Source organism: Urocitellus parryii, chromosome 1 (genome assembly GCF_045843805.1).
Source record: "Urocitellus parryii isolate mUroPar1 chromosome 1, mUroPar1.hap1, whole genome shotgun sequence".
NCBI classification, from domain to species: Eukaryota; Metazoa; Chordata; class Mammalia; order Rodentia; family Sciuridae; genus Urocitellus; species Urocitellus parryii.
The window spans coordinates 132,763,257-132,772,572 of record NC_135531.1 but is presented as its reverse complement, the minus strand read 5'-3'; positions in this window follow the sequence as shown (position 1 = coordinate 132,772,572).

The window sequence follows — 9,316 nt, the reverse complement described above, 5'->3', positions numbered from 1 at the left end:
ACAGGGACACTGCTACATCGATGTTCATAGCAGCTCAATTCACGATAGCAAGACTGTGGAACCAGCCTAGATGCCCTTCAATAGATGAATGGATAAAAAAAATGTGGCATTTATACACTATGGAGTATTACTCTGCATTAAAAAATGACAAAATCATAGAATTTGGAGGGAAATGGATGGCATTAGAGCAGATTATGCTAAGTGAAGCTAGTCAATCTTTAAAAAATAAATACCAAATGACTCCTTTGATATAAGGGGTATAAACAAGGACAGGGTAGGGACGAAGAGCTTGAGAGGAATATTTACAGTAAACGGGGATGAGAGGTGGGAGGGAAAGGGAGTGAGAAGGGAAATTGCATGGAAATGGAAGGCGATCCTCAGGGTTATACAAAATGTCATATAAGAGGAAAGGAGGGGTAAGTCAAGAGAATACAAATGGAAGAAATGATTTACAGTAGAAGGGGTAGAGAGACAAAAGGGGAGGGGAGGGGAGGGGGGATAGTAGACAATAGGACAGACAGCAGAATACATCAGACACTAGAAAGGCAATATGTCAATCAATGGAAGGGTAACTGATGTGATACAGCAATTTGTATACGGGGTAAAGGCGGGAGTTCATAATCCACTTGAATCAAACCGTGTAATATGATGTATTAAGAACTATGTAATGTTATGAAAGACCAATAAAAAAAAATAAATAAAAATAAAATAAAATAAAATAATAAAATTTTTAAAAAAGAAAATTTCAGACCAATATCCATGATGAACATAGAGGCAAAAAAAATCTTAATAAAATATATACAAAATATATTTAAAAAGATAATGCACCATGATCAAATGGGGTTCATCTCAAGGATGTAAGGTTGGTTCAACATATGGAAATCAATAAATGTAATTCATCACTTAAAGACAAGAATCACATGATTCTCTCAATAGAAGCAGAAAAAGCATTTGACAAAATTCAGCATTCATTCATGCTCAAAACATGGTAGGCCTAGTAGGAACATACTTCAACATTTTAAAAGCTATATATCTTAAAACAAAGGCCAACATCATTCTAAATGGAAAATAATCAAAAGCATTCCCTCTAAAAAGTAGAACAAGACAGGAATGCCCTCTTTCACCACTCCTATTCAACATAGTCCTTGGAATCCTACCCAGAGCAATTAGACAAAAGAAAGAAATTAAAAGGATATGAATAGGAAAAGAAGAGCTCAAACTATCCTTATTTGCCAATGACATGATTTTATATTTAGAAGACCCAAAGACTGCACCAGAGAACTTCTAGAACCCATAAATGAATTCAGCAAAGTAGAAGGATATAAAATTAATTCCCATAAGTCAAATGTGTTCCTACACATCAGTGATGAATCCACTGAAAGAGAAATAAGTAAAACTATCCCATTCACATTAGCCTCAAAAAATAAAATATTTGGGAATCAATCTTGTTAAGGTCTGTAGACAAGTCAAAATAACACCTGGTATTTTGCCAGGGGAATGTTAGAGTTCATAAACAAGTCTGGATGGTGCCTGGCAAAATGCCAGAGGGAGTGGTTTGAAAAGTAACAAAAGTGAGCCATTAAGTGTGGAGATTCCTTATTGGTTGACTGATGTATCTAGTTTATGCTAATTAAGATAAGCTGTGCAAAATGTATAAATAGCTCTGTTGCCCTACAATAAATGGCTCCTACTCCTGCTGTATCAAGGTACACAAGTTATTCGTCACCCCCCGGTTATTTTGCTGCAGCCGGACTGCGGCACAATCTAACAAAAGAGATGAATGACCTTTACAGTTAAAACTACAGAACACTAAAGAAAGAAATTGAAGAGGACCTTAGAAGATGGAAAGATGTCTCATGTTCTTGGTAAGGCAGGACTAATATTGTCAAAGTGGCCATACTACCAAAAGCACTATGCAGATTAATGCAATTCCTACTAAAATTCCAATGACATTTTTAGAAATAAAAAAGGCAGTCATGAAATTTATTTGGAAAAATAAGAGGCTCAGAATAGACAAAGCAATTCTTATTTAGAAAAGTGAAGTAAAAGACATCACAATACCAAACCTTAAATTACACTACAGAGTTATAGTAACAAAAATAACATGGTATTAGCACCATAACAAACATGAAGCCCAGCAGAACAGAATAGAAGACACAGAGACAAGCCCACATAAATACAGTTATCTCATACTAGATAAAGGCACTGTAAACATACATTGTAGAAAAATAGCCTCTACAACAAATAGTGCTGGGGAAACTGGAAATCCATTTGTACCAAAAATGAAATTAAACACTTATCTCTCACCCTGCACAAAACTCAATTCAAAGTGCATCAAGGACTTAGGCATTAGACCAGAGACCCTGCACTGAATAGAAGAAAATGTAGGCCCAAATCTACATCATGTTGGCTAGCAACTGACTTCCATAACAAGAGTCCTAAAGAGCAAGAAGTAAAATCAGGAATAAAAAAATGGGACAGAATCAAACTAAAAAGTTTGTTCACAGCAAAGAAAACCATCAAGAATGTAAAATAGCCTACAGATGGGAGAAAATCTTTGCCATCTGCAACTCAGATAGAGCATTAATCTCCAGAATATACAAAGAACTCAAAAAACTTAAAACTAAACAAAAAACAAAACCCAAAACAAAAACAAACAAACAAACAAATAACCCAATAAATAAATTGGCAAAGAAACTGAAAAAACACTTCATGGAAAAAAATACTAATGGTCAAAAAATATATGAAAAAATGATCAACATCTCTAGCAATTTGAGAAACGCAAATTAAAACTACACTGATTCCATCTCACTCTGGTCAGAGTGGCAATTATCAAGAACACAAGTAACAATAAATGCTATTGAGGATGTGGGGGAAATGTTCACTTATACATTGCTGGAGGGACTGAAAACTGGTACAATCACTCTGGAAAGCAGTATCGAGATTCCTCAGAAAACTTATAATGGAACCACCATTTGATCCAATTATTTCACTCCATGGTGTATACCCAAAGAACTTCAAATCAGCATTCTACAGTGATGCAACTACATTAATGTTTATATAAGCTCAATTCACAATAGCTAAGCTATGGGACTAATCTAGACACCCTTCAATGTGTGAGTGGATAAAGAAAATGTGGTATAGACACACAATGGAATATTATGCAGCCATTAATAAGAATAAAATTAATGCATTTGCTGGTAAATAGACAGAACTGGGGAATATCATGCTAAGTGAAATAAGTCAAACCCCCCAAAACCAAAGGCCAAACATTCTCTGATATGTGGATACTAAAACACAATGAGTGGGTATAGAATAGAAGTCCAATGAATTAGACAAAAAGGAATATATTAAGTGGAGGGGGATGGAAATAGCAAAGTCAGTGGAATGAATTAGACACACTTTTCTATGTTGATGTATCAATATGCAACCAGTGAAACTCCACATCGTGTACAACTTCAAGAATGAAATCCTAATTAGAATAAATTATACTCCATATAATATGTCAAAATACACTCTTCTATCATGAATACTAAGAATTAACAAATAAGACAATAAATAAAATAATGGCTGGCAGTCATAAAATCCAAAGGTGCCTGTATCAATATTTTTGCTGTGGCTCCTAACAAGAAATGGAAATAAAGATAGAATTTGAAACATTAAGACTTATGCACCAGTCAAAATCCAATCAGGAATTAAATCACATTAATTATTTCAACAGATAAACTTTGATATAAAGAACTGCTAACCAAGGAGTGGAGAGTTGAATGGGAAAACAGAAGGAAAAAATAAAGTATGTAATTTCCATCACTAGGATACAGAAAACAAAGGTAGAAGGTTAGATGTAGTTTGTTGTTGCTGTTGTTTGGTAGTGGGAATACAACCCAAGAGTGCTTTTACACCTGAGCTACACCACAAGTCCTTTTTATTTTATATCTTAAATCAGGTTCTCGCTAAGTAGGTGAAGTTGAAATCAAATTTACCATCCTCCTGCCTCAGCCTCTCAAGTTGCTGGGATTACAAGTATGTGCTACCCATGTCTGCCATTGGTTAGGGTTGTTGAAACCTGGGTTCTTGGAGTTTAAACATATGAGGAGTGTACACTGACCACCTGGTATTCATATTTCACAGTGGGACCGGTAAGGTTTCACTCCAAAGCCTCTAAGAAGGCTGACTTACCCTGATTTGTGCTGGTACCTCAAGAGCAAAGAGGAAGCAAAAGCTTTGAAAGCTAGGACCTAGACTAGGTGCTGTATGGTTGGTTCTGGTACACTAAGAATTTAGAGAAGAACCTCTAGTATGAGACTGCTGAGAAACAGATGCTGGACACTTAGAACTTATTCCTCTGAAAAGGAGGATGGTAATGGTTCTGAGAGTGTGAAAATCCTAGGTTAATAAGGTACATACCAGGCATAAAGAGCTAAACTGAATTCTTCCAATAAGGACAATAACATCAGTAACATAGGGTGTGATTAGAGTTTTCATCTAATTAATTTCACATAATCTATAGCAATTTTCTAAGATATATTTGCTTTTTGTACAAGTAAAATGTATGTGCGCATTTTAAGTTTATGATGGCACTAATACCTTAATTCCCAGCAGGGATACAATATTGATTTTAGTTTACTGTCCTGGCAGGGAATAGAAGTTCTTGAGTTTCCATTTGTCTTTCTACCATAATGACACTTACTCAGGGAGCAAATATGGGTTTCCTACCAGTTGCTTATTACATCTATTCCAAATATACATTAAGGATTTGGAAAATAACCACACGGGATCTCAGACATACTGAGATCATTGTGATTTGAACTTGGGACAAAACAACACTAATCATATCATCATAAGCCCCCACTTTGTGTGGTAGACCAGAGTCATGGTTTTGGTCAAAAGGAATTAGTATCAATTTAGAGTGTCTAGAGAGAACTAAGACCATCTGCATGCACATGGCTAATTATCAGGACTCAAACAAGGCCTCCACATCAAAAAGACTACTACTCAGGAAATTTTTGCCCAGAACACAAAGCTATACATCAGAACATAACTTCATTGTTAGATTTCTCTGAAGAATAGACAGTTCATTCAGTCCATTTTGCAGGACAATAGTGATTCAGTTGTCCAAATTTAGTTGCTTATCAAACAATTGCTTTCAAGATTCCTTCATGTCACTGGACACACTGACACATACCTATAATCCCAGTAACTCAGGCAGCTGAGGCAAGATGAATTCAAGTTCAAGGTAGACCCTAGCAACTTAGTGATGCCCTGAGCAACTTGGTGAGATCTTGTCTCAAACTAAAAAATTCAAAGAGCTAGGTATATTGCTCAGTGGTAAAGCACCCCTGTGCTAAATCTCTAGTTCCAAGGGGGAAATAAAAAGATTCCTTCATAACTTATGCTCACTATGCCCACCAATTCTGTGGTATCTTAGAATTTTCACAAATTCCAGTCAGATCCCTGCACTGTGAGAGCCATTTCAAGTCTTTCCAATTCAGATGATGGAATACTGGCACAGCTCAGTGGCAGAACACACACAAGCCCTGGCTTCATTCCCCAGTACAACAATAACAACAACAAAACCCATATTCTAAAACTCTATACACACTTACTCTTGCATGCTTGATCTTTCTCTTCTGAAATGCCAATGAGATTCTGAAATGCCAATGAAATGCCAATATCAAGAGGATGTGGAATGGGAAAATAAACAAGGAGAGAAATGAATTACAGTAGATGGGGTAGAGAGAGAGGATGGGAGGGGAGGGGAGGGGGGATAGTAGAGGATAGGAAAGGTAGCAGAATACAACAGTCACTAATATGGCATTATGTAAAAATGTGGATGTGTAACCGATGTGATTCTGCAATCTGTATTTGGGGTAAAAATGGGAGTTCATAACCCACTTGAATCTAATGTATGAAATATGATATGTCAAGAGCTTTGTAATGTTTTGAACAACCAATAAAAAAATTTTTAAAAAAGAGGATGTTTACCTTTACTGTGTAAGTAATAAACTTGACTTCATCAGCAGAGTATTTCCATGTTCTTTTTTAAGGAAGTCAAAGGACAATATTTATAGCTGGGCACATTGATGTACACCCGTAATCCCAACAACTCTGGAGGCAGAAGGAGGTTGAGGAAGGATTATCACAAATTTGAGGATAGCCTGGACAACTTAGTGAGACCCCCCATCTCAAAAAAATTTTTGATACTAATATATTTTTTGTTTCAACTTTTTTGTTTTTTTTACATGACAGCAGAGTATATTTGAAATATTATATATACATAGAATAAGTATAACTTGTTCTAATTAGGATCCCATTATTGTGGTTACACATGATCTAGAGTTATATTGTTGTATATTTAGATATGAGGATAGGAAAAAATATTTCCAATTCATTCTACTGTCTTTCCTATTACCCTCCCTTCCCCTTATTACCCTTTGTCTAGTCCAATGAACTTCTAATCTTCCCCTCCCTTTTTGTGGGTTAGCATCCAAGTAAGAAAATTTGACATATGAAAAAGTATATTACAGGAATAGATTATGAACAATTGTATGTAGTCTGTAAGATCTGGAGAATTTTCACAGTCATTAGCAATACTTTAAAACCTTGTATCAACTTTGACTAGCTGCTTTTTTATCTTAGGACATGGCTTTCATGTCTAATATGTTAACATAAATTTTCTACATGGTGTATCTACTTTTCAAATTCTTCTGTGATATTTGATCTACAGTGACATGAGCATTACCTATTAAATTTTCCCTGTGCCAGTTGTTTTGGGTACATGGTGATCTATTTTTCATTAACTGATGTATACAATACAAATGGGGCAGAAGCAATACTGGTAATCAAACAGCAAATTGCTGCATAAATGTCTTTTTTCCTACCGTGTGCATAATCATTTTTATACTAATCAGTAACATCACTTGCTTCTTCAAGAAATTGCTGCTTCAATTCATTAAAAATTCCTGAAAATTTTGTGACTTGGGAGGCAGAAGCAGGAGGATCACAAGTTCAAAGCCAGCCTTAGCAACTTATCGAGGCCCTAAACAACTTAGTGATATCCTGTCTCAAAATAAAAAAGGAAAAAGGCTGGGGATGCGGCTCAGTAGTTAAGCAACCTTGAGTTCAATCCCTAGTTACCGCCCCCGCCTCTCCACCCCCCCCCCCCGCAAAAAAAAAACACACTCACACACACACACACCCCCAAAAAAACCCTCCTAGAATTTCTCCAGCTGGGAAGAATACCAATGAAGACAAATGATACATTTTTAAACTGAAGTTTTCATCATTGTCCTTCCCCAAGATTCAACTTTCCACTCCTGTTATGTAGGTTTTTTTCATGCCAATTGTGGTTTGGGGGATTTGGGCTTTCAGAGTTTTAACATTACACTGCTACAAGAAAATATATTAAGTTGGGTATTTTATACAAATCAAAAATTTACTTTCCTGGGTTCTAGAGGCTGGGAAGTCCAAGTCCAAGGCTCTAGCACTTGATGAGGGTTGCTCCTTGCTTCCTACCAGGAACCTCAAATGCTTTATCCGTCAAAGGGAAACAAAGTTGTATCCTCGTATTACAGAAACCCAAACAGCAAAAAGAAATAAACTCCCTCTTTCAGGTCCCCTTAATTTTTTTTAATTAATCAATACTTATGTTAATTTATTTTGCCCACATTTGTATTGGTACATTATAGTAGTTTACAATGGTGAGATGTGTTGTTGCATATTCATACATACATACAACATAACAATATAATTTGGCCAATATCACCTCCTAGCACTCCCCCCTCCCCTCTTCCCACCCCATCCCACGGTTCTTTTCCTTTATTCTATTGTTTTCCTTTTGATTTTCATGATATCCCCCACCCTTCTTTTCCTTTTTCTCTATAGCTATCACAAATGAGAGAAAAACATATGACCTTTGACTTTCTGAGTTTGTTGTGAAGCCCTCTTATGAGGACACCTAATCCTATTCAGAAAAGAGTGATTATTATGGCCTAATCACTTCTTAAAGGCCCTATCTTTTTAAACTGTCACACTGGCAAAACCTGAATTTTGGAAAGGACACCATCAAACCATAGCAAGAATTAATAGAAAAATTCTTCAATGTTATAATTATAGGACCAACACACAAAAATTATTTGTTTCAATAAACCAGCAATGAACAATCTAAACAGTGAAATTAAGAAAAAAAAATTTTATTTGCAGAAGCATCCAAAAGAATAAAATACCGACAAGTAAGTTTAACCAAAGAACTAAAAGACTTAGACCTTGAAAACTATAAAATATTGCTTAAAGAAATTAAAGAATACCCAAATAAAAGAACATCTTATGGTCACATATTGGAATATTAATATTGTTAAGATGGCAAACCCACCTACACTGATTCACAGATTCAATGCAACTGCTATCAAATTTCCAATGGCTTTTTTTTCCTTTTGACAAAAATGTAGAAGCCAATTCTTAAATTTATATAAAATTGCAAAGAAACCCAAATAGCCAAAGCAATATTGAAAAGAAGAACAAAGTTGGAAGATTCAAAAAATTAAATTAAAAATTTTCTACAGAACAGTATTGGTATAAAGAGAGACATACAGAAAAATTGTAAGAGAATTTTGAGTCTAGAAATAAACCCACATGTCTATGGCCAACTGATTTCTGACAAAGATGCTAAGACTATGCAATGGGGAAATGATAGTATTTTTAACAAATGCTGGTACAATTGGATATTCATGTGTAAAAAGAATGAAGTTGAATGCCTACACCACAGCATATACAATAATGAATTGAAGAAAAATCACTGGACTAAACATAAAAGCTGAAAACTATAAAAAAAATCTTTGTGTGTATGTGGTACTGGGGATCAAACATAACACTTTGTGTTTGCTAGGCAAAGACTCTACCAATGAGCTACACCCCCACCTGAAACCATAAAACTCTTAAAAGAAAACAGAAGTTAGGCTGGGATTGTGGCTCAGTGGTAGAGCACTCGCCTAGCACATGTGTAGCACTGGGCTTGATCCTCAGCACCACACAAAAATAAATAAATAAAATAAAGGTATTGTGTCCCTCTCAAACAAAAAAAAATATTTTGTAGAAAAGAAAGAGAAAAAGAAAGAAAGAAAGAAAGAAAGAAAGAAAGAAAGAAAGAAAGAAAGAAAGAAAGAAAGAAAGAAAGAGTTATGCCAGATTCATGGGACCCCAATAGACTTCCAGGAGCCAAATCCGATGCAAGCACACAAGAGTCTTTATTGCAAGCTTGAACCTGTACTCACAACCATTCCAATGCAGCTGTTTCAGGGAATGAGTCCCCATCCTTTGT